This window comes from Haemorhous mexicanus, chromosome 1, assembly GCF_027477595.1.
Source record: "Haemorhous mexicanus isolate bHaeMex1 chromosome 1, bHaeMex1.pri, whole genome shotgun sequence".
Taxonomy (NCBI): Eukaryota; Metazoa; Chordata; class Aves; order Passeriformes; family Fringillidae; genus Haemorhous; species Haemorhous mexicanus.
Window position 1 is genome coordinate 154,406,847 of NC_082341.1, and position 24,017 is coordinate 154,430,863.

Consider the following 24,017-nt stretch of genomic DNA (forward strand, 5'->3'; position numbering starts at 1 on the left):
GTAAAAGCCAGCAAACGCCCTGGTATTTCAGGAAAGGAAATTGCAATGATTTGCATGAGCAAAAAGCTCATGTCAGAGCCACTGTGGGATGATGATACTTGGTGCTCTTTCCATCCTGTCAGGGAAAGCAAGGAGAAGGTCATGCAGCACAGCCAGCTGGCTTTGATGGACTGCACCCAGGTGATTTTGGAGATCACTGAAGGAGAAGGACCACATCCTCAGGAGAATGTCAGGATGAGGAAGAAATCCCTCCTGTCTAGAGAGGAAACACCACCTGAACACCATAACAAGTGGGAATGGTGCACCCAGAAAAACCAAATCCAACAGGGGGATGTTGCAACCTCAAAGTACCTTTCCAGATACCACTCTTGGACAACATGGAGGTGAAGTGGTCATTACCAAGTGTTTTTGGGGCTGGAAGAACCTGCAGTCAGCATCACTTCTCCCCAGAATGCCAAAAGGTTGGAAGGAGAGGGTCTGACTGTTCAGGAAGTACCCAGGAAAGCTTACTCACAAGCATGCTTTGCCTTTGACTCTCTTTCATCTAGATTTTTGCATAAATCTGGTGCTGCCTTTAGGGAAATGCAAATTCCCTGGAGAAAGGGGAGCGTTTGAAGGTGCTGGCTGTTCTGACGTGCCAGGCAAGGAAGCGACGCTTTTATCACCTGAAAATTAAATAAAGGCTGAGATGTGAAGCCTCTCCACCCTGCTAAGCAGGAAAACTTCCTCAGCTCCTAGGGCCGGATCCAGCAGGGATGGGACAGGCAGGATGCAGTGTTTCATCTGTGCTCTGCACATCCTCCCCAGCCCCAGGGGTGAGCTTTAATGGCCTGGAGACACGCAAGCTGCTCCGGCTCCTGCTTGGTTTCCCGGCTCCACTTGGCTCCCTGGCTCCTGGATGGTTTCTGAGGCATTTTGACACCCCGGTGTGGGTGGCATTTCCAAGACACCCTTGCTGTGCTGGAGCAGGCTCTAATCTAGCTGAAAGCAAATGAGCTTCCCTGGGTAAAGGAAGCTGCAAGCCCAAATTCATCATTTATGATGAAGCTAACTGATAATAGTAAACGTTTCTGGGGATGCACACGCACATGCTCTGCCTCTCAGCAGGGAAAAAGGAAAAGGAGGTGAATGAAAAAGCAACACCAGAAAGAAGCTGTCTGGGTTAAATATTGGCTCTGAAATCCATCCAGAATGGTCCCTGTCCCTCTGCTCCCAGGGGCACATAAGAGGGTTTCAGCCTGGGGAGGAGGCAGACAGACATTCTCTGTTCTGTTGGCCGTGCATGTATCCTGGGAGGGGTTTTCTCCACCTCTTTTTCCTGCTGCTTCCTAAAGAGCCAGACTGCTGCAAACAGAAAACAAAACATTGAGGAATATCTATGGAGACTTTGCAGAACACCCAGTGCTGAGTTAAGGCTCAATTAATTCCCCAATTGTAAGCTCCTTTGGTAAAGAAAAAGCAAAATTAGGGCATTCCTATTAATATACTTGGCTCCATGCTGAAATCCATACTATTTCAGCTATCCTAGAAGAAAAACCCTACACACACAGATGTGTACACAGTACTTCAGCAGTTAGCACAAAGATGTTTTGCTACTTCACAAATAATTTCAATTTGGCATTGCACATGACAACCAAGAGCAAAACAAGCCTGGTGTGGGCTGGACCACAGTGGGACAGAGGAAGCAGAGACAAGGGACACTGAATATGTTCCCTCCAGCTACAGGACATGGGGCTCATCTGCTCCAGGGTAAAGTCAGCAGGTATTGGTTAGGCTCAGTTCTACCAGCATGAGGTTGTCTTGGCAAAGGCACCATGGAGCCGATCTTGCCTTCGGGGAGTTAAAAAATAAATAAAAAAGTTTATTTTCAGCTTGATCCGTTCCCAGCCCATCTCTCTACAAACAGGCAGCTCTGCTGGCAGGGCACTGTGGGCAGCACTGGGACAGGCAGCCAAGGGTTGCTAAATGAGCACTGTAATTCAATGCTGAGGCATGGGGTGAAACTCTGCTGTGTGTTCCCACAGGGAATTTCTCCGGCATTTTCTTTTATCAGCTGGTCGATAAAACATCCCCATCCTGTTTCCAGATCTCCTGTAAGTGTCATTTGTCACACAGATGGAGCACATCCCCTCTGCTGTCATTAGCACGTCCTGGGCTGGCATTTACTAGAAACAGAGGGACTTCCCTCAAGCTCCACCAGATAGTGGCACCTGAAAGATTGTGGAGACCTCAGCAAGAGACTTCCCTGCAAGGTTTGGAAATTCCAACCAACCTCTCCCATGTGGATGGACCCACAGCCTCCCTCTCTGAGCCTCGCCAGCCTCGGCAGGACCGTGGTGATCTGCATCTGGCTGGGTGCACCCATGAAGCCATCACCTAACTCAGGCACAGAGGAACTCCTGCCCCAAATCTGCTCCCAGGAGATTGGCACAGTGGAGGAATAGGAGCCTTTAGTTAACACTAAGCATCAACTCTGAGCTCACACACTTCTCCTGCAAAACTGCAGGCAGGAGCATCATTGCAGCATCACTGCCTCCAAAGCTGGTGACAACACCACCAACTCCTCACCATCCCAGCCACTCTTCCAGCTTGCAGCCACAGCACCCAGGATGAGGAAGATTCACAGCACACAGGACAGTAGTGCATCCCTCTGATGCAGGGCATTGATAAAACCCTGGTCTTCAACCTGCCCACTTCAATTAAACAAACAACAGCTCCACGAAATTCTCCCCTAACTTTAGTGGATACCAATTTTAGCCCAGCTGCCTGCATGACGCCTCTGCTGCATTTTTATGCCTAGCTTCAGGCAATATTCTGATTCTTGTAATGCCTGAAGACAGTTGTAGGGAATACACAGCCATTTTTAAAGCAATGGCAAAAATAAATCAGTGTTTTAAAGGGAAACGGGGTGGGGTGGGGGGGGGAATAGCCTTGTTCTGAAAAAAAACCAAACAAACCTACTAAGATTTGCTGACAAAAACCACCAACATGTGAGACACTCCTATTCTGATCCCCATCTCTGAGCCATGAAATCACAAAGCTGGACCATGGGCTGCCCCACTTGTCCACAGCTCACTGCCACTCTGTGCTTGTTACCTTGGGGGAATGCAGTAAGGTTCCATGGCCGTCCTGTGCAAAAGCTTTTTACACATTTGTTGTCATTCGGATGGGTTTAAAATCTGATTAGTTTTTTTCAACTTTCATTTTTGGAAGTGATTTATCATGCCCATGGATTTTAGCACTAAATGGATGGAGGATGCTCAAGAGCAACTCTGGGATATACAAAAGGTATTTCCATGTCACATTAACCCAGCCTTGTACAATATGAGAATTTCAGACAAACTTTGTCTCCAAATCACGCCTTTCTCAATGAGTTCATTTTCAGGAAGCTGTCCCATCCACTAACCTCAAAAAATGAAAAAAATGTCTCTGGCTCGCATCCATCAAACCAGATAAATGAGAGTTTGTAAGTTCATAACTTGAACTGAAGTTACTAAGTTTTGTCTTTCGTTTTCTAGAGCTGATTCACGGCCAGCCTGACCCGAAATGTGGGCTTGCTTAAAGTTTTTTGTCATTTCAGGGGTCATTTGCAGTTTAAAGTGACGCTGTTTTCCTGCCTGAAGTCTCCTGTGCTCTCATCCTAGCTCAGTGCTGGCACAGCTTCTCTCTGCACTCCCCAAAGCCTGTGTGGACACACTTTTCAAACTTGATAAAGTGAAATGCCCCTGGATTTGCTTCTTTGCCAGAAATTCAGAGGGATGTCAGGCAAGGATTTCAATCCTGGGGCTGTCTGAGCAATCATCCCTGATGCTGAGCACAGGAGAGAGCACCACCTTGGACTTATTTTTATCTCTAGGAAGACATTTGAGCTTTTCCAAATTGAGCTTTTCCCCTCTCTGCTACACCAGCACAAGAATTGTGAGCTTCCTTATTTCACTGAACCCAGCTGTATTTCTGGTCTGCAGAGTCAACAAGAGGAGCAGCCAGCTTTTTGGCTCCCTTGGAAACTCTGCAGTCCAAGAAAATCAGATGAAACATTTGAATGTGCTCAAGCTTGTTCGTCAAGAGTCTGATTTCTGAGGGACCTGACCCCGCACCCAGGCCGGCCGACGCTGCACCGACAGCAAGATTTTTGGGCCCTGTGTGGAATACTCCTGCAACAGCCCTGCTGCCAAGTCTTGCAAAAGTTCCCAGGCTGAGGAGCTGGACTTGAGGAGCATCCACTGCAGGGTTCATGTGAGTTGCTGAAATATCTCAGCTCAGCGGGGAAGGGTCAGAAGTAGGGAAGGACGTGCATCGTGTTGACTACAACTCAACAAAAGCAACAAAATGCCTACAGAGGACTGTGTGACATCTCACATTGACTGTCACAGGAGGGCTGAGGTTGGAAGGGACCACCTCCAACCTCCCCAAGGGTGAAGCATTGCTATAGGCATCCCAACCCTGTCCCCATGCACCCTCATGGACATCCTGCAGATCAGATGGTCACTGCAGTCACACGTTACCACCATGCCTGGATTGATGGATGAGATTCCTGGTCTCAGCTACTCGAACTGTGCTTCTCTGAGGAGATGGAGCACCTAAAGCACATTTCTAGAGTTAAAGGATATAATTTCCTCCTTTTGCCCTGCTCAAAGTCACTGAAGGACATGGAGACACAGATCTCCCTTCCCAAATGCCTTCCCTCAGCTCCAAACAGCACCAAACTCTTTCACTAGGGTCCTTCAGAGACAGGAAATGCACCCTCAACCCCAAAATGTGGTGATCACTCTGGATCCTCCAAAGAGGCTCATCCACAAAGCCCATCTGAGGTGTGGTGCCTGTTCATGGCCCAGGATAAGGCATCTGGCTGAGCCTGCAAGGTGGAAAGTTCAAGTGGCTGTTGTTTATTTGGCTTTGCAGAGAGCAGTCGCCCAGGCTGAACGTGGGCCAAGCACCTTCCCATGGCAGGAAATGCTGCTGGAGTCTTTAAATAACCACCAGTGGTCAGGGCTTTGGTTTACAGCTGCTCTGGATGGAAAACCATTCCTCACTCTGTGTCTACCCCAGCTCTCTCCTCGGTGTAAATGTCAACACTTCTCTCATTACCTCCTAGGTCTTCATGTCCATATCCACCAGCCCCACGTGGAAGCTTGACAGAAGCAGGAAAAGTTCTCCAAGCTCAGGCATAGAAACACATGTGGGCTTCTCATCCTTTATGAAAGAGAAATTTTATGTCCTACAGTCAAAGCTTCCCTTTGCTATTGTGTAAATTTGTAGCTCCCTGGGGCTCTCCTCACCCTCCCCATCCTGCTTTAAGGTCCACACACATCTCCTCACACTCCAACACTGAACCACACCACCATAAGTGCTCCTTACCTTCCTGCAGCTGGACTGGTGTGTTACCAGTTCATATGATTAAAATCAAGAATAAAATCCTTCCTCCAGGGCAAGTAGAAAATGCCAAGATCTCTCCACAAAGGCTTTTCTCAAGTATTTCCCTGGGGTACTAGAAATCAGAAATCTTGCCAAGAACTTGGGTAGAATGGGTCACCCAGCAAATCCTGCTTTACTGATGGAAAGTTCCCAAAAGCTGTTTCACTGGGAAGCCTGGCTACTTGGGGATTTTGGCTTGCCAAGACTCCAGGGAACATAAATGATTTTTTTTTTACCTATAGCTGTTAACATACTAACCTAAAATGATGGGCTGGTGAGAGGAAGCTCTGTAAATAAGCAAAATAACATTTTACAGTTGGAAAACAAGACCTTGTCCTGACCTCCTCTCTTGGGCAGATTCACTGGCGCACAGCAAACCAGTATTTTATTTTAAACTGTGCTTGTAAAAAGTTAAAAAAAGCTGCTTCCTTGACATTTAAGTCAGGTAAGGACACAGCAGGCCAATCTGCCACATAAATAAGCCTGCTCTTGTATACACATGTGTTTTAAAATAAGCTTATGAAATGTAAACACATGGACTTTAACAAAAAATAATTCAGCCTCACTGAAACCATTTAAGTGGGACTGAGCCAGGCTTCAGGGATTCTGCCCAGGGCACGCTAACTTTGACCCAAAAACCCCTTAGAGACAAATAGAACACTTTCATAAACATGCAAAAAGGAGCAAAATTCAGTATTTTTCTGAAGGATCATCCCTAGAGCTGCATTTCTGTCTTGGTTACAGGAAGAAGAGATTGGGGGGGGAAGAATTTCTTCCAACCCATGTGAGCATGTTCCACACTGCTCCCCTTCTTTGTACCACTGAGATGGGCAATTTTTCCATCTGTCTATTTGTCCCTGACCTGTACACCCCAGGAGAGGAGCCAACCACCAAGAAACTTGGGTTTTAAAAATAAAACACAGCCTTGGCTTCAGAGGGGCAGGTGCAAGGTGGAAAACTACTTTTAACCCTCATTCTGCAAGAGGGGAATGCTGGGACCCCTCTGAGTGGTGCTTGTCTGAGTTTAGAAGATTTATTTGGAGTCGATGGAGACATCTGACTGGTGGTTAATCCTGGTGCTGGGCACTGGGGCTGGGGAAGTGGACATCAAAGCATTCCTGCATCTGCTGGGGAAATGGGAGAGGCGGCAGACAGAGCCCTGCCTCCTCCCTGTGTGGCTGCTGGGGCTACAGGCAGCACAGACATCAGCTTGGGGCTCTCCAGGACCCAGAAAAGCTGTCTAGATGTCTGAGCAACCCCCTGAGGATGAATCTTCCCACTTGATTTGCTGGGTTTCCACCCTGCTGCAAACACAAACATGAGGAGAGCTCTAGCCCTCTGATCATTTTTGTGGTTTCCTCTGGACCTGCTCTGACAGGTCCATGTCTTTCTTGTGCTGAGGACCCCAGACCTGGGCACAGTTCTCCAGGGGGGGTCTCACAAGGGCACATTCTGTGATTCTGTGAAGATGAGTTCCCAGCAAACTCACGAGATCTAGGTGTCCCTAGATCCATCCATCCTGGGATGCATGGTAGAAGCTTTTCCTACCACTGACAGAGGATGGTTCAAACCTCTTGTGAGCTGGTTCAGCAGCAACCCAAGAGTTAGCATCTGGCCTGGAGATGAAGAGCACATTAAGGATTTAGCAGGACCTGACAGCTCATAAAGGGCAGCTGTGGTGACTTAGTCAAAGGCTGGCATTCAGGACTTCTCCATCCAAGGAGCCAAACAGCCTCAGGCCAAGCTGCCTCAGGGGAGTTCTGGGTACACTGCATAAATCTCCAACCTTATTAAAGCTCCAAAGACCACAGAATCCAGCTCCTGACCTTCCCCAGAGCAGAAAACGACAAAACGTTTCCTGTTATTTATAGCAGCTGGAGAGCCTGATGGGAAAACCCCACTTGTGAAACGTGGGCTGCTTGCCACGGCTGCTCTCAGGGAACGGTCAAGCTGCTCTGAACTCCAGCCTGGATGGACCATTTCATCTCTGGAGCCACTTCAGCCTGGGCAAGACCACATCTAGAGGCTGCACAAGAGGAACAGGCAAAAGGATCTTGCTCCTGTTGGCTGTTCCAAGTCATGTTTGCATGGCCAACTTGAATTACACAAGGCTGAGCATCCCAGAGAGGAGGCTTCATCTGTGGGATACAGGCACGTGGCCACCTTTGAGGAGCACAGTTAATCTATATGAGGCTCCACCTGGATGTAGCTGACCTCAACTAGGAGGCAACTGTCAGCTTTTCAGGGAAACTGAGGAGGTGGGCCCCTTTGCCCACCTTCACTAGGTGCCACCCCCTCCTCAAAGCATGGCAGGACAGGCACAGGCATGTTTATCTGCTGGTAGTTGGATTTCCACCACTCTGGCACACATGGAAGGTGCTTTCCAGCACGTTCAGTCACGCAGGTGCAGGAAACCTCATGGCCCAAGGCGAGCTCTTCCCGCACCAGGACGGGCTTTGCTGCTGGGAGCCTCCCAGCACTGGCCCTGCTGGAGAGGAGCTTTTACTGTCATGCTGTCGAGGAGGATTCCCAAAGCTTCTGTCTTGGGCCAGTGCCAGTGTGGGTATTCTGCTCGCTCCCAGGCCGAGAGAAGCAAGCTGTTCCTCAGCAGGGCCATGAGATGCTGTGAAGGAACTCACCAGCCACGAGAGGAGCAGACAGCTCTGGAGCTGCCATGATGGTGGCTGAAAGGCTGTGGTGGCACCCAGGGACATGCACTGACCACTGCCCTGCCACAGTCAAAAATGAGCCACTGGGCTGAGGGTAGGGTGACAGTGAGTGTCATCAGTGTCAATGCAGCAGTGAACAGCTGTTGGGATTTAGGAGCACACTGGGAACAGCACAGGTCACACTCTGGAACTTCATCATGAAGCTTCTGCTCCTGTCCAGGTAATGATGCTTTGTGTAGGATTCATCTTGAGAGCAGAAACCTGAATTTAAGGACCCAGGAGCCTCATTAGAGTCATCACAAAAATCACAGAATGGTTTGTGTTGGAAAGGAACCTCAAATGTTGTCTAGCTCAACAGTATTTACTCCTGCAATGAGCAAGGAGACCTTCCCGTAGATCAAGAGACCATTTCAGTCACCTGGTCCCAGGCTTCTTGACAGGCTCCTCCTGTCCTCCTCTGCCACAGCTCTGCTGTTGGTGAACCTGTGTGGCCCCATGGCCAGTGTGGAAGACTGAGACCTTGACACATCCTCAACAACAAAACCCCAAACCAGAGCCATGGCCAAGGCCTAGGCATAGATTTTCTCCCAGGGAGATCTCAGCCCTTGCAATGGACAAGTTCCTTCCAAACATCCCCAGGCAGTTTGCCTGCAAGTCCAATTAATAACTATATTTTGTCAACAAAGTCGGGTCAGCAGCAATTCATAGACTTCACACTGGTTAACCTTTTCCCACCAAACAAGCCCAGGGATATTTTGACTCTCTGCCCTTGAGAAGTTTATTTGTGTAGGATCCATCCACTTACCAGCTTCCGGCAATGAAAAGACACACAAGGAGCGTAACTGCTTTCTAATAGTTGGGGAAAGATTTGATGGCTGCGGTCAGGGCTCCCTGGCACTGGCTCTAGAAAAGCAGAGCACTTGCCAAAGCCACCTGAGAGAGTCCAAGAGGCTTGTAATTAGCCCAGGAGAGAAATCAGAATGACTGCAACAGCCCAACCATGCCCCCAGATGCAACAGTATCTTCTGCAGAGAACCTGGAGGTGTTCTACTTGCTGGAGGCAAAACGCATGGTCTGGGATTGTGGAATATTGAAAGAAGACTCAACAGAGAAGAAACATCAGAGAAAGCCATCCCCGCTTTCAGCCTTGTCCATATGCCACCACCTAGGAGGAGATGACTCAACACCAAACCAGTTCAAGATTCCCCACTGCTTTTCACTGCCCAGGACCACATCTCATGCTGCTCACTGGATTTTGAAGCAAAAGCAGAAGAGAGGGATCAAGGAAAAAGGCGATCTTATCCTTGGCCTGGTGAGGATTTCACACCTCTCAGAAGAAGGACTAAGGAGCAAGATTTCTCACCTTCCTCCTGAGATGTGTGGGATGCATCCCTCAGACCAGGATCACAGGCTGCTACAGCTCACAGGTTGTTTCAGCTCCAGGTAGCCCAGAAAGCTTCACCGTGATTCAAAAGGATTGGCCAAAAGGGATTCAGCTTGAGACTTCCTCACTGCCTGGGCTCTCCTGGCAAATGATTAACAGATGCTGCACTGGCTGGGGAGCTCTTCACCCACACAGAACAGCATCTGGCAGGCCCATTACTGCCTTGTGTGGCGGGTGTGCCCTAGAGAGCCTGGAGATTTATTGCCCAGATATAAAGTGACTGAGCTCTGTCCCAGGAGCACCACGAGGGAAAAGAAAAATTTCTTCATAAAAGAGCCTGCTTATTGCAATTTCAATTATTTGCACATGAAGGGGAGGCCAGGAGGGCAAAGACACCCCAGGTGATATGGGGAGCTGACACAGTGCTGGCTCCAGTGGGTGCTGCCAGCTAGAGGAGGATGTCTGGTTCAGTGAAGGAATGGCCATCCCAGAAAGGGGTAGGGAAAGCTGTGCCTTTTAACAGCAGTTGGGATATTTTCTTCAGCACATTCCTCTCCCTCCAGTAATCTTGTGGGAGCCTGGAAAGACGGGTTGTGAAATGCAATTTCTCCCTGCTGGCAGCTCTGTGGGGACGCCAGGAGCCAGAAGAGCCTTGCACAGAGGCAGGACCAGTGTCCATCACACTGCAAACAAGAGACACCCGTAATTAAACCGGGAGATGAGGAGAAAGCCTTTCCCACCATATAGCTCCTCCCTGGCCTGGATTGCCCCTGCATCAGGATGGACTCAAGAGTGTCTCAGACTGGGTGAAAGGATCGAGGGCATGCTCATCGTGATGCAATATTTACCTCTTGAGATCTGGGTGAGGTCACGCATTTGCATCACTTTGGGCTGTATTTGCTTATGGATAGAGAGTAAAACCCTTCAGGTTTCAGAATAAATCCCAGTTTGGAGCAGTAACTGGGAGAAGAGCACAGTGTGGGATGCACTGGCTCCTGGGTGGCTACTCCAGGCCACATGGGTCCTTATGTGGTGCCTGAAATCTCAGTCCATCCCATGGATGGGCAGAACACTGGGCAGTATCTGGCAGCAGTTTGAGAGGACACTAGTCACAGCCACGTGCTGGGCTGAGCTGTGCACACTGTGGTGTGTCTGTGTGACGTGCCTTCATCCACCTCTGCTTTCAATTAAAGCCACTAATGATTTTAGAGCAAGGAAAGACTGAACCAAGTGCATCCCTGGCAGGCTCGCTAACACTTGCCAGATGTGCTGCTCCTGGCAGGTGCCACAGTGGTTGCAACTGTGCAGGTGGCTTTGCAGGGGGGAAAAAAACAGTAAAAAGAAAAAAAAAAAGTTATGGGTCATTGCCATCAAACCAAATCTTCCAGACTCAGAAAAACTGAATGGAGCCGGTCCTGGATGCTTTGCGGTCTGGGCTTGGGTGAGGCCCCAGGGCTGTAATGGTTTTATTTAGGGCATGCAATAACCTTTGGCTCCTATTGTATTTGGGTCTGCCAGAAAGGCAGTTGGTCTGGCTGGATTAAAGCTGGTGGTAATTACATGCCAATGCCTCCTCTGTAGCGAGGAAGGGCGAAACTTAAAAAGAAAACCACATGTGCATACCCCTATTCGCCACTTCATGTGGGGACACCCTTTAACCTCCCACGAGCAGAAATCCAGTTCATACTCAGCATTAACACTTTGAAAAGTTATTGACAGCACAGTCCAAAAAGGAGGAGAGATGTGGGAATGCTGCTGGTGTCAAAATGCATTTTGTAAGCGACCAGATTCATCCCCTGAAGGACACCCTCTGCCTCGCCCAGCCATCAACCCACCCAGCAGCCTTCCAGCCTTCCCTGCTTCCCCCAGTGAACATGCCAAATACAAACCAGATGCTCCAAAATGCCTGCTTGAAGACATTCCCTTTCATCTGGTAATTGCTGCTTCCGAGGAAAAAGATTTTAAGTGGTCCTCAAACCCTCTTGAGTGACCCAGACACCTATTTTTGTCCCTTTTGGGCTTCTGAGCATCTTTGGCTTTGGCATCTGAGCCACCCTGCTTCTCCTCATCCCCGCTTCCCGGCAGCTGATGGCCAGTCCCAGCCTCCTTGGCAGCATTTGCACCCTTAGGACTGGGTTTATTGCCACCCACTTGCCATCAGCCACATGCAATCCAATCCCACTGCATGGGGTGCCATGATGCCACAGAGATGGGCACCACTGCTCCCCCAGCATCAGATGGGCATGGTGCAGGATACTCAGGCTGTGGGGTGAAAAAATGAGGTGCAGAAGGCAAAACTAAGATACTATCTGCAGTAATAGCAGTGATAACAGCTCCATCTAAAACTGCAGCAGGAGGAAATCCACACAACCCCCAAATCTGACCTACACAAGCCTGAACTTAAATGAGGTACATCTGCACTGAGGATTTTCTCTTGTCCTCCTCAGTCACTGCATTTCTAGCTTTGACAAATAAACAGCCAGTCCTCAAACCTCAGGCTCTTTACTGCTTGTGGTTCCTTCCCCTTTGTTTCTAAGAAATTAATAACAGGAGGAGAAGGTTGCAAAACACACGCTGACCTCCCTTTAAATACAGTGAGAAATCAAATAAATAGGGAGAGAGGAACAAGGAAGATCCACTGCAGGCAGAAAATGCCCAGCTGTACCCACTCTGAGTGCTGGACGCTGTGGATGCTGATTTAGGCAGCGAGAAAATGCGATGCACAAAGCAAACCCAGAGATGAGCACAGGGTGTGATGCACTCCTGTGCTGGAGCTGCAGCTGTGAAGGAGCCCACAGGCTGCTCAGAAAAGATTCAGGAGGGGAAGTTAATGCCCAACATGATGTGCTAAACAACCATGGCCTGGAGGAGTGGAGCTGGGGGTCAAAAATCACTTAATGTGGAAAGATGCAATGGGGTCTGCTGGTTTCCTCCTGATATCTGCTGCTGATGCTCAGTGCCCCATCAGCATCACTCTCCCTGACAGTGGAGATGAGCTTTAGTGGGAATTGTGTTACACCAGCCCAGCAGCTTCACTGGAAACTGGGAGATGAGAATAATCCTGCTAATAAACCGCAGAGGCCAGCTCCTCCTTGATGATGCCAATTTCCGCGTGGTTTAACGAGGGCACAGAATGATGGAAGGACACTGCAGGGGAATATGAAATCCTGCCTCAGATGGACACAGGCTGGTGCAGTTTAGATTGGAGAGAAGGAAAAAAACTAAAAAAAAAAGGTTCTTAACTAAAGGGATACTTGGAGGAAATAAGGAGCAGGTGAGTGATGGCACCTGGAGCATCCTTCCTTCCATCAAAGGTACAAGTTCTACCTGCCAAGGTGAAAGCAGAGGTCTAAATTGGGATGGATAAGCCAGCATCTCAGCATCACCAGAAATAAGTACAGAGATCTCAAAGAAAGCACATAAAAGGCAAAGAAAACCCGTGGCAAAGATGCAGCAGTGAAAAGTGTGGCGAAAAATTATCATCCTGGGGGGAAAGCAAACACCTTGCAGCTCTTCTCACACCATCCTGCATAGTCCTACAGCTCCAAAAGGGGCCAGTGGTAAGAAGCCATGTGTGTATTTTGACCTGATGAACTTTCACATTTTAAATCCACTTCAGCCTTTGAGCAAAGTGCCTGGCACAGCTGTGCATGGGAAATATCAGCTTCACAACACCAGGGCTGAGATTAGCAAGGCCAGGAACACGAGCCCTGGCACTACCAGAAAGAAGAGGGAAAGGTGCTACCGAAGGCTGCACCACGGAAAAAAAAAGCTTATCTTCTGCCAAAATGGCATTAGCATTGCAAAAGAGAAGTGTGCCAATGAAATTAGATAATGGTTTCAAATCTGAGAGCCTTTGCCAGTGGAGAGGATGGTTGGCGTTGTCCTTTTACAGGCTGGGACCGTCCCCAGTGAGGATGTTAAGAAGCAGCATGGTGTATTTTCTTTTTCAATGGGTGAGCTGCAAATCAAGTTGCTGGGGCTGTCTTCACTGCAGGAATGAGAAAGCCTAGATGCCCTTACACCCCTCCCAGCCATGCTCCACCAGGAGCTCTGGGGTTATTTAGGTTGGCAGACACAGAGCACTTGGCAAAGCCTGCCAGAGGATAAATACCAGAGCAGGGAAAGGAGCCATCCAAGCTAAAAGCCAGTGCGGGTACAAGAAGAACAAGGCCAAATGGGTACGAGTCATCCACAAATAAATTTAAGCTGGAAATGAGAGCAGTTTGTATCCGTGCGAGCAGCAAGGCTCTGGCAACAGCTTTCCCAGAGGACTTGCCAGGGTCAAACAGCTCATTAGTTTTAAGAAGGAAGCTGGCAGGGGGTTTGTGTCATGGTTGCTTGCAACAGCAGGGGGGGACCAGCCAAAAATTGGTGGCGGCCCTGGGGCTGCCTTCAGCAGGACATGGGTCTGCAGCCACAGCCCACATCCCACCTGTGCTGATGGGATACGGAGGGATGCAAGCGCATCTGCTTGCTCTCAGAGAGAGCAAGAAGCTGCATGGGGAGGAAAATAAAAATGCACAGCTCCGTTTTTCCAGCTGACAGGAGCTTAAACACAGGCTGGGAATTGGGCTCAGGGCCCTGTGTGAAATTCAGCTTGGCTTGTCTTGAGACAGCAGCTCTACTCCCCGAGCACCCTACGAGCATTTCGGTAATAGCAGGGGAATCAGACCTACTTGTCAAGCGTGTTGCTATTTGTGCAAACGCTCTGTACCAGAGGGAAGCTTGAAGAACAAGTCCCCTTTTTATAGTGCGTTGGATGCTGGCAGTGAGCCTGCAAATTAGAAGGAATTCAGAGAGAAGCAACAACAACAACAACAAAAAAGCCTAAGGGGCTGGAGGGATTAGTTTGGGAGGAGAGGAAAAAAAAAAAAGGAGCTAAGTGTGTGGTCCAGTGGATGCGACTTTGGGTTGGGACAGCACTGGGTACATCCATAGCAAATCTCCCTGTGCCATGTGCAGGTTTCCCTACCTGTCCTTAAGAGGCAAGATATGTTTTCTGCCACCTCAGGAGACAGCTCTGTCATGCCCACACAGAAAAAAAATTATTTAAAAACTACATATATGATAGAAAGTTCAGTAAGAAGCTGCCAGAGTAAAGTTCAGCTGATGAATGAAATCAGTTTGAGCTGGAAGCAACTTAGCCAGGGTGTGTTTGGAAGAATCCCCTGCTACAATGTTTTTTTTAGGGTGGTTATACCCCAAATTAGCTCAGTTCACCCCCAAACCTGCTGAACTGCTCAGAGAAGTACAACATCCCCAACTGGATGTAGTCTTGCTATCGGCATCTTTATTTTTTGGGGCACTGAGAGGGGCAGGAGTGACCTGGATCATGGGTTTAATCATCAGCCTTCAGCCTGGCTGCACTTGCACTGGTGCCAGGGCCCTGGAGAGGGGACTTGGGCAAGAGCCCAGAACTGTCTCTGCAGGGAAAAGCTTGGCTGTCCCCAGCTCGGGGTACTCAGACTCATGGGGACATTCCCGTGACCAAAAAGTTACACCACTCTGGATGCAGCAACACATCACCCTGGGGAGCACCAGCACAGGGACATCAGAGCCTTTCAGGGATGAGACCAACTTTCCAGTTTTTTGACCAAACCTTCCCCTTTTAGTGTCTGTCACACAAGCGTGGATGAAGCTGTAATTTGCCATGACGGGATGTAGGAGAGGAGGGGACACAGAGGATGAGACAAGCCTTCCCTTAAATGCCCCCTAACGCCACCTTAAAAAATAATGAACCAGGGGCAGTGGAGGTTACTAGTTTGGTATGAGAACTTTCATAAGCATGAGAAAAAGAAAGACCACATTGCTCTAAAGTTTTTTTTTTTTTTTTTTGGGTTTTTTTTTCTTTTTAAGCAAGCTTCAGGGGCTCTGGGAGAGTAAAGTTTGCTGCAAAGTTTGTTTTCTGTTGTGCCCACGTTACCAAGCAGAGCTGGCCGTGGAATGTGCGGCCAGGGGCACCCGGCTGTGCTGCACCCCTGGGCAAGGCTGGTGGCCAGGTAGGATGGCATGGTGAGGGTCACTGAGCCTTGCGCATTGCCTCCAGCCCAGGACATTTTCCAGCCACCCATCTTCCCAGTTTAGCACTACTTTGCTTCCAGCAGTGCCCCATTTCCAACAGTTGTGCTGCACATGCAGCTAAAAAATAAACATCATATAGACATCAAAAAAGTGGTTTTTAGATGTTGGGATAATCAGGGCAATTGCCCTGGCGCCTTTCCCCGGCGTGCCAGGGTGCAGTGCGGTAGCCGGCAGCTCCCAAACCCTTCTCCGGAAAAGTTCAAACCCTCAAATACTTGGAATTGCTCTTTGAGGGAATTTATTTTAAAGCTGCTTTAACGGCAGCTGGGAATTACCAGGGAGGCACTTTGCTCTGCTATTTCCCAGCTGCTGACCCCGTTCGCATGAAGGGGGCCCTGGGCAGCCACCCAGCTGGGACGCTTAGGGACATGTGCCGAGCCAGCACTGCCTGGAGTTGCACCCAAAATTCTCCTTGTCCCAGCTTGCAGCAAAAGCACAGAGAGGGGCTGTTGTGCATGGCAGCAGTGAGAAAAATTAACTCCCACATCCAGCAGTGAGGGTGTGAGCTGTGATGTGGTAGAGTTATCTTTAAAGAGCCTGTTCCCATGAGGACTGAAAATTGCACCCAACCATGTTGCTTACTCCCCAGAGCAAAAGCAGAACTGGGAAGCTGTGAGCCTCCCAAAAACTAAATCAACATCCCAACATGTTGGTGGCATGTTGTTTTTTAAGAAGCATTTTAGTCTAAAAAGAAAAGGGTTACTGAGAAAAATCAGTGACAGCAAGTCAGCAGCTAAATGTCATCAGGACTGTGAGTGACAGGTCCTGATGGAAGGCTGGAAAATGCCATTACCAGAGCTGTGGTTGTTCCTCCTGCAAACCTTCCACATCCACATTTCCCTGAGAGGGTTACGGAGCCCCTCTCCCCTCCACACCTACATAGGGACACCATGGCCACCCTGCCTGACTCAAGCCCTGGGGATGAGCTGGGAGCCCTGGAATAGGTGCAGGTGGCTGGGTTGGGTCTCGTGGCAGACAGAAGCAACTCCAAGCCCAACAGCTGCCAGATGTGAACCCACCTGCAGCCACTGAGTCACTGAAGTGAAGGGGCCCCAAAGCCACAGGCAAGGGTTGGCCTGATAGGCATCAGCTCCCTGCAGCACTCGTGGCTTTCTCCTCCCTGCTGTCATGCTTGAAAAACATTTGTGGAAAAACACAGCAGAATGAAGAGGGTTTGAGTGGCAAGCTGGAAAAGGAGCTGGGGGAAATAAACAACTTGGCAAGAAAGGAGGAGCTGAAGGACACAAGTGTTCCCATTTTGGTTCCCAACTCCCTAGGGTGCCGCTTGGAGCATTTATTGACCAACTTGCCTGCCCTCGATGAGCTGGCCTTGCAAACTGTGGCAGGAGGGAGGCTATTCCTGGTCAAGGCATGTACAGCAGCAACACTTCCTTAACTCTATAATCAACCAGTGACACACAAAACACACAGTCAAGGACTGTTCCTGGAGAGGGCTCCGGCTCTGCAGCTACTGCACCTGCAGCATCATCACAAAAAGCCATCAGGTGTTCTCATGAAATGCTTCAGAAGTCCCCAAAAAAGAGGAAAAAAAGAGCTAAGTCCACCCAGGCAGACACAATCTGCTTAAAAAAATCAAGGTGCACCCTTGACTCCAGCAGTGCAGCAGACAGAGAGGACTGAGTTGCCTCTCTCAGTATTAGAAGGAAAATGATCATTGTCACAATAAAAAAAAAATGAGATGCAGCCAGGTCAGGTTCATTAAGGGTGAAAGGCAATGGTTTGACTCCAATTCCAGCTGTTCTCCCCAGCATTGATACGGATCTTCCCAGCACAAGTCTACGCAGGAACTCGTCATCCCCCCTTTCCTTGCAACACGATAGCACAGCACATCGCCCCCAGCTCCCAAGTTAAACATCTTATTAACTGCAGTGACGTAAAAGAGGAAATCTCCGAGAACTATCACAGAGATGAGAAGGAACACATTTACCATCAATAGGCAATGATACCGCTGCAGACAGATCTGCACATAAAGCAGCACCCAGCCCCTCCTTCCCCTCCCTCCTCTAATCACTCCGTGTCATGGGAAACTAAACCTGACATCCAAACAGCCCCGATACGAGACACTCGCTGTAAAAATATTTTTAAGATTGAAAAACAACAAAAAAACTTGCCTTCCAGGAAACCATTTGGATACAAACCCTGCGCAGCTGCAGCCACCCTCGGTGTCGTATTCATCCCTCCTGCTTCAGCTTAGAAAACAGGCAGGGTGGGGAAGGGGAAAGGAAATAAACAAAAACGGGGAAAAGAAGAAGCGATATTGCAGCTGATGAGCTGCAAGAGGCTGTTGGCAAAGTGGTCCAGCAATCATCTGAAATTCAGACATCACGTGTGGGTTCTGTCTGCAGCTCCTGTGCAGCCCAGGCTCAGCACTTCGCCCAAGTGCACACGCAGCAATTCCCCGTGCCGAGCTCTCCCGCCCCACTCCCACATGCTTCCCAGCCCATGCCCCATCCCAACCATACCCAGCAGGTTTTGGCACTGCAAGGTGACCCAGCTGCTCTGGCCACAAAGGTGGATTTTTGCCATGCAAGCGCAGGGCACGCTGAAAAGCATCACTAAGCTGCAAAACCACCCTCCCTTGCAGCTTCTCCACCTAAATCCCAGCCCTGCAGGCAGTGCTGTCTTCTCCACCAGGATGTGTCAGTGGCCATCACCCCACTACATCATCTGGGGCTGGTGGGGGTCCCACTGGCCTGGAGGAGTGCCCAGAACATGCTGTACCTGCTCCCGAGGCCAGCCTGTCCCTGGGCAACCGCAGGCATGTCCAAAACCAGCCCTTGAGCTCCCTGAGCTGCTGTGCTTGCATCAGAGAGCAGTGGGTGAGCCCAGACACCTCTGAGGTGAGGTGGCAGCCAGCTTTTTTCTTTCTTTTTCTTCCCTTTAATTTTCATCTGGGACATTGCTTTACAGCCAAGGGATGCCTCAGGCTCCATCCTGCACTGTCCCACACTGCAGCAGCTCCTGGGAACTCACCAGGATCAAACAATCACCAAAAGTCCCTCTGCAAAAGGCCATGATGTGGATGCAGAGATCCAGCCCCACTGTTCCATCCCCAAAAATCTTCAGGAAAACTAAAATGATTTTTTTATTTTTTCTCTGCTTGCACCCGTTCTTCACACAAATTAGCAAGAGGAATCAGGAGACTGAATGTTCCACACTGCCTCAGCTTCATCACCCGGCTGGAGATGCATCGCATGGCACTAAAGTCAGGCAGATACAGTGGGACTAAAAAAAGAGCATGGTTGCTTTTTTTTTTCTTTTAAAGCCGGATTGCCTTTCACGGTGACTATATTTATAGGTAGAGCTGTTGAAATTTTAAGGGCTCCTTGCCACAGGAATCTGGTCGCATCTCGTGTTCGCAAAGTGGCGTAACTTGGCAAAAATGCACATTTAATAGGCCAATGGGTGCTGCTTCCCTTCCTTAATTTTGGGTTAAATCAGAAAGGGAAAAGGACAAGACGTAAAATTAGCCTCGCACGCTGCTGCCATGTGCCACAGTCTGTATTTTCCAGATTAGGAGCGTAACGAACATGGGACTTCACACCCTCCCCTAGACCGGCACTTTCCTTTTCTGTCAATGACCAAAAAAACCCAGCTTTCGCGGGTGTTTATTTTTGCTTTCGGTTTGTCTACCCGTGGCATACACAAAGCCTCCTCTGCACTTGGTTTTATGGTTGAAAAACCCCGTCAGGGTTCAGCTGCAGAGTGGTAAAACTCGCTCTCCCCGTCCAAAGCTGCCCGTGAACACCACCCGCCAACACGCCGCAGCACACGATGCCCAGAAACCACGCAGTCTCAGCCCAAAAGTTGGCAGTTTTCTTACACAACAGCATGCTACGCTGCTAAACCCCTTTTTTATTTTAATTTATGCTATAAAAGCGTGTTACACCCTGTCCAAAGACGCTACCACCCCACTGAGCACGTCTGGATGCTAAACTTTGATTCCCTATAACAATGCATGTCTATTTAAGACAAAACCCAAACCATAATTAAAGTTATTGATAGGAGACGATGTTTACTGCTTGCTATTTTAACATCTAGTGCCATTGGCTTTCAAGCCACTGATTTCCATGGCTTGCAGGAGATGATGAAGCTGGAAACATGCCCTGATGTTGGGGTTTTTGATGTCTCTCTGGGCACTTCTGCTGTCAAATCAAAGAAATTCACTTAACAGGCCAATCCCAGTGGATGCTTCTCACTCAGGATCGCCTTGACTGGAAGCTGAGTGATTTTTGAGCCATCAAAGCAAACATAAAAATAAAATAGCTGTAACAAAAGCTTTTTGCTTCTGCAAGCAGCCATCTCCCTAAGCAGAACCAACGGGCGATGGCTCATGGCACACACCATTTGACACAAGTTAACCAAAGTTAAAGTTTTAATGTTCCCAAAAGGAACAAATTTCAGGTTGGAGCACTTACCAAAGATTAAACGTTGCTTCACTTGCCCAACTGGCAAATTTGGTGGCATCTGAGATCCCCAGAAAGTGGCTGCGTCAGGGACTGTGCTGCATCAGCCCCTGCCAGCTGGGCAGTTAACTCTGAAGTCAAGTGGCAACACACTGTTAAGTCCCTGGATGCATATAAATATCGATGCAGAACACTGCTGAGCACACAAGGCCCTCAGCTTTCAATCCACCTGCAGCATTTTTAATATAAACTATTAGCAACAATGTGATTAAAAAGAAAAAAAATCAGTGATCCTTGTAACAGTGGAATTTAAATCCAGCTCACAACCTTGTAGGGAGATTGATGACATTTTGTATACAAACAAGACACCAGCCCCATTTATTCATTTTACTCTTTTTCCACTGCTGCCAATAAATATACAACTTCATTAAGGCTCAGTTGTCTTGCTGATCCTCCTTTGGCCAGAAGGTTGCACATAAACCAAACCCAACAGCTCCAGACACTCAGCTGCCCTGCTTACATTTCAGTTCCTTCGAGCAGAAAGATGAAGCTGTAACCAAATGAACCAGAGAAATTGGCAGCAGCACAAACTTGACAGATTCCAGCTAATTGCTTGGATTAGTAATTCCAGTGGCACGCAAAAATCCACTTTACCTACGGCAGAGAAAGGCATGGCACGGGTTGTCCCCCTGCTACGTGACCTGCCTGCCCAGGGAATGGGAACCACTGGCATTCCCAAGCCCCCACTCCATATCAAGGCCAGGAATGGCTTGTCAGCCTAACGAGACACGCTCAAATACAGAATCACTGAATCATCCAGGCTGGAAAAGACCTCCAAGATCACCAAGTGCAACCATCAATGCACCACCACCACGTCCATCACGGAACCGTGTCACCAAGCGCCACAGGAACACGTTTTCTGAACACCTCCGGGGACGGTGATTCCACCACTTCCCTGGGCAGCCTGCTCTAAACACGGGCCAGGAGAGGCCATCCCCGCCGCAGCTACCGATGCAGGGCAGCCCCATTCGTTTGACGTTAACATCCTTAGGGATGGCGAGACCGGACAGCCTGGAACACGGCGCTTCCCCCCTCGGGCCCCTTGTGACACCGATCGCTGCGTCCGGCCCCGGACGGGGGTGGAGAGGCCCCGCGGAGCCCTGACGGCGCCCACGCTGCATCCCACCCACGGAGCGCAGCGGGATAGGCTCTGCCGGGATGCTCCGTGGTCGCACACGGGGTGGGGGACTGCGGCACCGCGCGTGGGCTCCCAGCGGGACTACGGCGGGGAGGAAGCAGCGTGCGTGCCCCCCGCACACCGGTGCTGTGGCTCCCCTCCCTTCATTTTGGGCTCAATCTGAAGGTGCCGTAGCCTCGCTGGGAGCCGGGGGGGGGGGGGGGGGGGGGGGCACGCACGCTGCTTGCTGCCCCCCACCAGAGCCCCAGGATGGCGGCGGCAGAGCCATCACCCCGCTCCGGGGGGACATCGCACGGCGCAGCCTCCTCCGCACGCCGCGGTGGCCCCGCAGCCGGCGGCGCACGGACCCCTCCCGCCCGCATTGTTGAGCGGGCGGACCCACGTGCAGCCACCGCCGCCGCTTCCCCTAGCCCGCCTGCCTCCGCGCCCGCGCACTGACCTGTCCGCCGGCTCCGCTCGGCTCCTCTGGGCTGCGCTCGCCCCGCGCCCGGCTTCGCTCGCCGCCCAGCCGGCCCCGCTCACGGCCCCGCTCCCGCACATGCAGCCTCCGCCGCTGCCGCCGCCCCGAGCGCACCCGCGCACCCGGCCCCGCCCCCGCGCGCGCCGCCGCCGCATCACGTGGCGCCCGCAGGAGCCAATGGGGAGGGAAAGGACGGCAGAGGGGGCGTGGTCTATGGTGGGTGTAGGCGGGGCTGGAGAAGGGGCGGTGCTTGTGGGAATGGGCGGGGTCAAGGGAGTGAGGGGAGCGTGAGGGAAGGGGAAAGGGAAAAGGGAAAGAAATGGAAGGAGAGGCGCTGGAGCAGCTCTGCTGTGGAAACAGGCTGAGAGAGCTGGGATTGTTCAGCCTGGAGAAGAGAAGGCTCCAGAGAAAACTTAGAGCCCTTTACGATGCCTAAAGGGTCTCCAAGAGAGCTGGAGAGGGACTTAGGACAAAGGGCTGGAGTGACAGGAGAAGCAAGAATTGCTTTGAACTGCAGAGGGCCAGGTTTAGATGGGATATTAGGGAAAAAACTCTTCCCTGTGAGAGTGGTGAGGCACTAGCATAGGTTGCCCAAAAAAGGTGTGGATTCCCATCACTGGAAGTGTTCAAAACCAGGCTGGATGGGGCTTGGAGCAACCTGGGATAGTGGAAGTGGTTCCTGGGAGAGTGTTGGAACTGGATGAGCTTTGAGGTCGCTTCCAACCCAAAATATTCTGTGATTCTATGATTCTGTGATTCTTAGAAGAAGAAAATGAAGATGATGAGGAGGAAGAGGAGGAGGGAGAAGAGGAAGAAGAAAGAAAATGGTGATGACGAGGAGGAAAAGAATAAATATGAAGGAAGAGGAGGAAGAAAGAAGGTAAATATAAAAAAAAGAGAAAGACAAAGAGGAGAAAGAAGAGGAAGAAGGAAGAGGGAAGAGAAAGAGGAAGAAGAAGAAGAAAAGGAGAAGGAGAAGGAGGAAACAAAGATGACAAAAAGGAAGCTGAGGAAGACAAAGAAGAGCTTGGGGGCAGAGTCAAGGGGACCCAGCACAGGCCTGGGCTCAGTGCAGCAGTGTCCCCTGTCCTCTGCGGTGAGATGCCCTTATCCCCTGACCGATCAAGGGCGGAGGCTGCCCATTCCTGAGGCTATACAGGATATATTTAACATCTCCCATCAGTGGTTCTGAGTACGTGTGGGGCACAGGGGTCACCCAGTGTGTCACAGACTCAAGCTGGCACAATTCAGGAGCTGCTGTCATTTTACAGCCAAGGCCCTCACCTCAGGTTGTCTACCTTTGTGTCTGCAACCTGTGTCTAGATCTGTGGTGTAAAGAACCACCATAAATTCAAAGGAACAGGAGCAGAGCACCTGATGCCATTGCAGGTTTTCATTTATTTCTAACTTGCTGTGGACTCTCTTAGCAGAAGTCACTGCAGAGGCAGCCAAGGGCTTCAAAAAGTGAAAAGAATAATAGGGGGCTTGGGGTCACAGGCACAGAGGGATGAGGTGATTCCTCAGGAGACCCAAACACGTAGAGATGAATATCAGGAGATGCTCAGATGTTATTGCATTTTAAGGATATTTTTGCCTCTTCCCTGAAAGACACTAAACTGGTGTCCTTTAAACCAGAATAGTCTGAGGGTGCTTTATGTTTCTGAGAACATTGTTAAAGGATGCAGTCCTCCTCTCTGGTTAAGGGATGGCCTGGAAGCAGAGATCATAGAATATCCTCAGTTGGAAGTGACCTACAAGGATCATTGAGTTCACCTCCTGGCCCTGCAGAGGACAACCCCAAAAATCACACCTGAGAGTGTTGTCCAAATGCTTCTTGAGCTCTGTCAGGCTTGGTGCTGTGACCACTTCCCTGGGCATCCCATTCCAGTGCTCAGCCATGCTCTGAGTGAAGAACATTTCCCTAATATCCAACCTAAACCTTCCCTGACACAGCTTCAGGCTGTTACACAACACAGCCTTGACATCCCAACCTGTTAGGACCTACAGCAAGTCCTCCAGCAGGGCTTGAGTAGGGCTGATTTGGCATATGACTGTCTCAAAAGAGTAAAGGAAATAAAAAAAATTACCAAATATTACCAAAAATTTACCAAATTTACCAAAATCTCTTTAACACTTATGAATCTTATGCAACTACAGTGTTATATGTGTAAATGTATAAAATGGATCCTTGGATAAAAACTTTGGAATCTGTTGATTGATTTCAAAGGATATTCAACACATTTGGTGTCTGCAAGTTTGAAACACGCTGCTGGATGAAAGGGATTTTCATTCTCTCCTTCCCCTTCCCCTCTCAAAGCAGAGCATAAGTTTAACCTTGGTTAGGCATCAGCAAATTCACACCTTGCAAAGAAGTCTGCTG

General features: G+C 49.7%; 1 protein-coding gene across 1 annotated transcript in view; it reads right to left on the minus strand.

The window, feature by feature from the left end:
- The window catches only part of PTP4A3 (protein tyrosine phosphatase 4A3), a 38,928-nt gene extending 17,174 nt beyond the window's left edge, over window positions 1-21,754 (minus strand). Inside the window, exon 1 of the mRNA XM_059867789.1 lies at window positions 21,617-21,754. The gene's annotated coding sequence lies outside the window, so the exon portion shown is untranslated. The remainder of the gene's footprint in view (window positions 1-21,616) is intronic.
- Between the last annotated feature and the right edge of the window lie 2,263 nt (window positions 21,755-24,017).